This window comes from Mus caroli, chromosome 9 (genome assembly GCF_900094665.2).
Source record: "Mus caroli chromosome 9, CAROLI_EIJ_v1.1, whole genome shotgun sequence".
Classification (NCBI taxonomy): Eukaryota; Metazoa; Chordata; class Mammalia; order Rodentia; family Muridae; genus Mus; species Mus caroli.
Window position 1 is genome coordinate 105,206,686 of NC_034578.1, and position 7,133 is coordinate 105,213,818.

Genomic DNA, 7,133 nt, shown 5'->3' on the forward strand with positions numbered 1-7,133 from the left:
GTTTACACACAGAGCAAGTTTCATAAAAGCCTGTCTCCCCCCCCCCCCCCAATAAATAAATAAATAAATAAATACACATAAGCAAACAAACAAATGAAATGAAGAAAAAGTAATTTGGAGCTGGAAACTAAGAGCACGTCTTGTTTTTGAAAAGGACCTGAGTTTGGTTCTGGGTACTCATACTCACATGGGGTGCCTCACAACCTTCTGTAACTCCAGTTGCAGGGAATTTGATGCCCTGTTTGGATTCCTTGGGTACTTGTAGGCATGGCTACCCACACACATAAACAAAAACAATACATATTCTAAAAATATCAATCTTAGACTGCCATCCTGGGGAGGGTTCTTTGAGGGTCCACAACCCTCTCATTTGAGGATTTTTGAGGAAAAATCAGACAGCAAGTTCAGAAGCAGTACTGAATGCAGTGCACCATTGTTTTGAAAGTAGAAACAACCTTCTTTGCCTTTGACCACTCTAGTAGAAGATAAAGGAAAGGAAGACAGAACCAGAACCTGGGTAGGGTGACTTGTTGGTACTGGAATGCTCCAAAAGTGTGTGCCTCCCAGTATCTACTGAGGGGGATTCAGGTTCCTCAATCAAAGGAACAAGAACAAGCCTTGAGAGAGGTGTCTTCAAGTGAAAGGAAATCCTAGGACAGTGATCAGTGAGATCCAGACAGCAAGAAGCAGAAGAAATTGTCTGTTCCACTTCCCCTGACAGTCAGGAGGAAAGGAGGTCCAGGGGTTAGAATAGCTTACCCAAGGCTGCACCTTCTGCTCTAGTGCAGGCCAGTCTGTAATTGAGACTGAGTTTCTAATCTTATAGTCCAGGGCTCTTACTCCTAGCACATCAGCCGGGATTGCCGTTGCTGCAGATGGCTATGGGTAGTTCTCACCATTAGATGAAGGATCTGTTAGCTTGATCGTTTTTTGTTGTTGTTGTTGTTGTTGTTGTTGTTGTTTTTTAAGAATTATTTATTATATGTAAGTACACTGTAACTATCTTCAGACACACCAGAAGAGGGCGTCAGATCTCATTACAGATCGTTGTGAGCCACCATGTAGTTGCTGGGATTTGAACTCAGGACCTTTGGAAGAGCAGTCAGTGTTCTTTCAGTGCTCTTAACCCCTGAGCCATCTTTCTAGCCCCTGTTTTGTTTTTTTAAAGACAGGGTTTTACTATGTAGCTGTGGATGGCCTAGAACTCACAGGGCTCCACCTGCCTCTGTTTTAAAGCTGGGGTTAAAGGCATGCACCACCAAACTTGACTTAAACTCAATATATAATCCAGGCTGGCCTTCAATTTGCAATCTTCCGGCCTGAATCTCATGAGTAGTTATAATTACAGGTCTGTAATTAGGATTAGCAAGAGGTTTTCTACTTTACAGGACATTTAGCGCCACCTTAGGGACCTAGCTTCTTCTCAGTCTTCCTCCTCACTCTTGTCTGTCGCTTCTGGTTTTAAAATGCTTCTCTACCTCCAGGCATTATAACCTCATTTCCATTTCAGGCATGTAGAGGAAAGGTAACTGAATTGCCTTTTGTTCTGTTTTGTTCTGGTCTCTGGAGCTGTGTAGTCAAACTTGTCCTCGAACAGTTGGTTCTCCTACCTGCATCTTCCAAGTGCTGGGTTATATTTTTTTTTGTTTTTTGTTTTTAAGAGATTTATCTTAATTATTTTATGTATATGAGTACACTGTCGATCTCTTCAGACACACCAGGAGAGGGCATCAGATCTCATTACAGATGGTTGTGAGCCACCATGTGGTTGCTGGGAGTTGAACTCAGGACCTCTAGAAGAGCAGTCAGTGCTCTCAAACACTGAGCCATCTCTCCAGTCCCTGCTCAAGGTTTCTGATTCACTAAATAACAGCTGTGCAATCTATAACAGATATTTTGCTTTTCTGGGTTGTATTAATGGTCTTTCTATGGTTATCTATTTATAGTTCTGTATCTTTCCCACAAAACCTTTACTTTGTTTTGTTTGTTTGATGTAGGGTCTCATGTATCCCAGGCTGGCCTTGAACTCCTGATCCTCCAGCTCCCACTTACCAAATAATGGAATCACAAGCATGGACCACTGGACTCTTACTATTGTTGTTTTGCTTCTTGGAGACAGGGTTTTTCTGTGTAGTCCTGGCTATCCTGGGAATTACTTTGTAGGCTGCCTGTCCCTGCCCCTGCCTCTGCCTTCTGAGTGCTGGTATTAAGGTCCTGTACCATCACCACACAGCTTATTATTTTTTTTTTTTAAAGATTTATTTATTATATATAAGTACACTGTAGCTGTCTTCAGACACTCCAGAAGAGGGCGCCAGATCTCGTTGTGGATGGTTGTGAGCCACCATGTGGTTGCTGGGATTTGAACTCTGGACCTTCGGAAGAGCAGTCGGGTGCTCTTACCCACTGAGCCATCTCACCAGCCCACCACACAGCTTATTATTATTATTTTTACAGAGACAGTCTCAGCTGGGCTAACCCCATCATCTGGGAAGCAGAATCAGGTGGATCTCTGAGAGTCTGAGGCCAGCAAGGCTTACAAAGAATTCTAGGACAGTCAAGGCTGTAATATAGAGAAACCCTGTTTCGAAAAAACAAAACAAAACAAAACTCAAAACAAAAAAGACACAGTCTCATTATATGGCTCAGGCTGTTCTTGAACTTAGGTGGCCTAGTTGACCTTAACTTGGTATCCAATTGCCTCAGCACACAATGCCAGGGCATCCTTTTGCTCTCTTAGGTTTTTTTTTTTTTTTAATTAATTTAAAAAAATTTTTGAGATAGGATCTCACCATCTATCTGGCTTGCATGGAATAAGCTGTGTAAATCAGGCTGAACTTGAGCTCACAGAGATCTGCCTGCCTCTGCCTCTCAAGTGCTGTGATTAAAGAGGTGTATTGTTACATTAGGTTAGTTACTATGATTTCTAAAAATATTATTTATTATATATGAGCACACTGTAGCTGTCTTCAGACACACCAGAAGAGGGCATCAATTTCCATGACAGACGGTTGTGAGCCACCATGTTGTTGCTGGAAATTGAACTCAGGACCTCTAGAAAACCAGTCAGTGCTCTTAACCACTGAGCCATTTCTCCAGTTACTATGGCTTTAACAATAAACTATGTCTACTAAATCATAAGTAACTATGTATGTACTATAGGACGGTTATTAATATGGATCTCATGAATATTATCATCATCTCCATTTACTGCTCAAATGAATGAGTATTGTGTGACAAAACTTTCCCTGGGGAAATGCAACACAGAAGTCTACTTATCCCAGAGAGGGAACTCATGACAAACCAAAGCCCAGCTTGGTGAATCAATTAGTTTTATTGGGGCTACCTTCAGTTCTATGAAGAGGTATGAGTGAGGGGTTACTGACAGTAGCAGAAATGACTCAAAGACAGCTGAATCGCCAAGACCCACCCCAATACTGGTAACAACTCACAAATTGGGAAAACTGGGGCACACTGCATAGCCTGCAGGCCACTCAATGGGTTGGAGAGGGTCCTTTCCAAGTAAGTCTGGTCTAAACCTCTTCCAGGTGGCTTGGCTGGTCTCTGCTTCTCTCAGGCAGCTGGTCTGGTCTTAAGAGTCTGCAACTTTTGCTCTTCTGAGAGTCTTCTTTACCGCTCAGGTCTTCTCTTCTGAGAGGGACGCTGAACTCTGGCAGGAAGTAGCCTAGTAAAACTAGATGGTTTCAGGGCCTTCCTGCTTAATGGAAAGTTCCAATCTGGGAGGAAACTGTTACACAATATTGATACAGAAAGGTTTAGAAGTCTTCCACAGGTTTACATACTTTGTTTAGCCATGCTGAGACTTCACAGGGAATATGGTATTTTACCTCTGGCATCCTATTAGTAACTTTATTGAGAGTGACTATTATCTAATTTCCATAAACGAGGAAACTGGGGCTTACCTTTCCTAAGGCTACAAAAGCACAGCTGTACTTCCTAACCAAGTCTTCCTGGTAACCCCTATATGCCTGAGTTTACAATCCTAGCACCTGGCTACTGAAGTTAAAGCCCCACTAGCCAAACATTGTCTTGTTGACACTGTGGTGTTACTAAACTTGCCTGTTAACATAATGAGAATGAGGAGTGCTGGAGAGAAAATTAAACTGTTAAAGGTGAGGCTCATAACTACAAAGGGCATTGAGGATATATTTATTAATTATGTAGGGCTCTTGTGATGATTAAGAATGTTACATATGTGGATCATGGAATAAGCAAAGGAGTTGGGTATCACCATTTCTTCTGGACCATTACTATGCACAGGCAATATAATGTGACTCGTAGTGACACCCTAGAGGAGGGGGGCGGGGAGAGGAGAGTAGGAGGAGGTAATTTTAGCTGTGTATGGCGGCTCAAATTTGTAATCTCAGCACTCAGGAGGCTGAGGCTGAGGGATTGCCATCACTCTGAGGGAGGTGGGTGAAATAAAGTGAATTTCAGGCTAGCCTGCGCTATGGTGTGAGGCACTGTGCCAAAAACCCAAAACAGAACAAAGGTGATCTTTAAGTTTTCAAGTAACTACGTTGAAAAAAGAAAAACAGTAAAAGAAACATGAAATTATTTAAGTTACTAAATACACGCCCAATTATAAAATCAGTTTTGCATTCAACAATGGTCCTTCTCAACTTGGTCCAGCCACGTTTCAGGCAGCTACTATGAGCTGCGCCCTCAGCTCCCAGTCAGTTCCTCGCGGTTAGCAATGAACCCAAGGCCCCGCCCCACGCCCCTCCCAGATTACATCATAGAGCCCACCAGTCAGGGCCGGCGGGGCCCACTCAGGCCCACCCGTACGCAGGCGCGTGCGCCTGACACTAGCATCCTCTCTGCTGGAAAAGGAAGCGGCGGCCCTCTCTCAGAACAGCGAAGGCGGCCTGAGGCTCGCCATTCGCTGAGGCATCCGCGGGCGGGAGGCCGCAGTCTAGACCCCCGACGCGCGCCGCGCCAACGGTCCGCCACTCGTGCTGCTTCCACGGAGAGGGCGAGGAGTAGGGGCCGGCGTGGATTGGTTCGCGGCGCCTCGGCCCGCCCTTCGGTGGCGCCCATTGGCTGGGGCGGCACCCGCTGACGGTGAACACGCTCCGCCTTCGTGCCGGCCTTCAAGAGGGCGACGAGGAAGCGGCCACCTCCCTGTGCCCCGCCCCTCCGGCTAGCTCTTTGGCTTCTGCGGCTCCTCCCGGCTGCTCCCGGCTCCTCTCTGCCCTCTCCCGGCTTCCTGCGGCTCCGGCTTGGGCTCGGCGGCGGCGGCGGGTAGGTGCGGCTGTGATTGCGATCCGAGGGTCGGCTTCCTCACTATCCTCCGCGACTCCGGCCCAGGTTCTCGCGGTGGCCGCCGGGGACCCCGCAGGTCCCTCCCGAGGCGGGGAAGGGCGGTGGCTGTCCGCCTACGGGACGCCGGGGTGGCTGAGAGAGGGGGCCTGGTGGGGGGCCTGCGGGCGTGACCTTCGGAGTCTCTGAGACGCCTTCTGAGGGGACCGTAGTGGGCGAGGCGGGCCGAGAGATTTTGTTTCAGGGCTTCGGAGGTTGTGGAGCCGAGGGGCTTGCCTCAGGCTGGGCATGTGCTGAGCCCGGGCACCGAGGGTCGACTGCAGCCTGGGCCCTTGGGTGGGGTTCGGGATGCAGAAGGACGCCTGGGTGGTTTCTCCGGGCTTCAGGAGGGGCGTCCGTGTATGTCGGGACTGAGGCGAGCTCTGCGTGTCCCTTCTGGGGGTTATGGGTGGGGCCGAGGGGGAGGTCTGGAGAATCCAACTCGAGCCCTTGTGTGCGTGGGTCCCGCACACTTTGGGGACTGACGCGCATCTAGTGTCTGGCTTCGGGAATGCAAAAGGGGTCACGTTAAGGGTGCGGAGTCCGGAAACAGAGGGACCAGGGCTAGCAGCGGCTGTCGGAAACGTTACTCGGAGCAGAGATTGTGGTTTATTTAGCACCCGGGACGAGTTCTTTTGGACTGTTACTGTCGGAACTCAACTTTACTTGCGATTGCCTCCTGGGCGTTTTGGGGAGGTTTTGCTTATCTCTTGGATTGTGTAGATTAAATGCATTTGGTGCTTTAGGGGAAGAGGCTGATTTCCCCACAGGTTTGTGTTTTAGGAATCCAGAACTCGCCCCTTCCTGGAGCGGAGTTGTAGCCTGTAGTTCTCAGGCAAGATTAGTGTTACCCAGCCTTTTGCTGGAATCCCCCTTTCTCCTTGCCCTCCGCTGGTCCAGTTACAGAATTTCTCCCCAGGGCCTCTGCAGTGTTTCTTGCTCCCTGTGAGTGTCTCCCGCCCGTTTTCCTACTGCTGCGCTTTTGGCAACTGCCTCTGCTCTTTCCCAGGGATGGTTGTGGCATTGCATCAGGGGATATTTGTGCTTGTAATTTGCTCACTCAGCCCAGGAGGAGGGAGAATAGTATGGTGTAGAGTTGTGGGGTGGGGGTGGGAGGGTGACAAACGGGAGGGGGGCGGTTGCCGGCAGCTTGGCTGGGTAGGCAGAGCGATGGGTGTGGTGAGGGAAATACAGCTGCTCTAGGCCTATAGGGTAACACTGCCCAGTCATCAGCGCAGAGATTCAAAAGACCAGCAGCAGCAGCAGCTATTTTTATAAATCAATCCTGAATCCAAGCTGAGCACATGGATTTAGGGTGAACAGTTGTCATGCCCTAACTATGACAGGCTGAGTGTTTTGTAGACAACACTGCAGTTGCTAAGCAAGAGACTCGATCTGTCTGTACCATGATGCAGGTACTTGCAACTTTGTAACTTTTCCTCCACTTTGGGGAATATGTTCATGGCTTTCCAATTGATGGAGTCTGATGGTCCATACCACTTCTTTCAAAGCTGATATTTTTATGTCAGTCATAATCTCGTTTTTACACTTAGCTTAAAGTAATTAAAACTACTGCTTTTTTTGAGCTAGTACCTACCATCTTCCAGGGGCTTAAAAAAAAAGGATTTATGTAGCTGTACATGTGGTTATGAGCCTTCATGTGGTTATTGGCAAATGAATTTTTTTTTTTTTTTCGAGACAGGGTTTCTCTGTAATAGCCCTGGCTGTCCTGGAACTCACTTCTGAAGACCAGGCTGGCCTCGAACTCAGAAATCCGCCTGCCTCTGCCTCCCGAGTGCTGGGATTAAAGG

General features: G+C 47.8%; 1 protein-coding gene across 4 annotated transcripts in view; it reads left to right on the forward strand.

The window, feature by feature from the left end:
- The first annotated feature begins 4,782 nt into the window (after positions 1–4,782).
- Positions 4,783–7,133, forward strand: part of Map4 (microtubule associated protein 4) — a 151,812-nt gene continuing 149,461 nt past the window's right edge. The window contains exon 1 of one of the 4 annotated variants that reach the window (XM_021173055.2): positions 4,783–5,265. The gene's annotated coding sequence lies outside the window, so the exon portion shown is untranslated. The remainder of the gene's footprint in view (positions 5,266–7,133) is intronic. The other 3 variants (XM_029481528.1, XM_021173057.2, XM_021173061.2) reach the window with 3 other exon arrangements.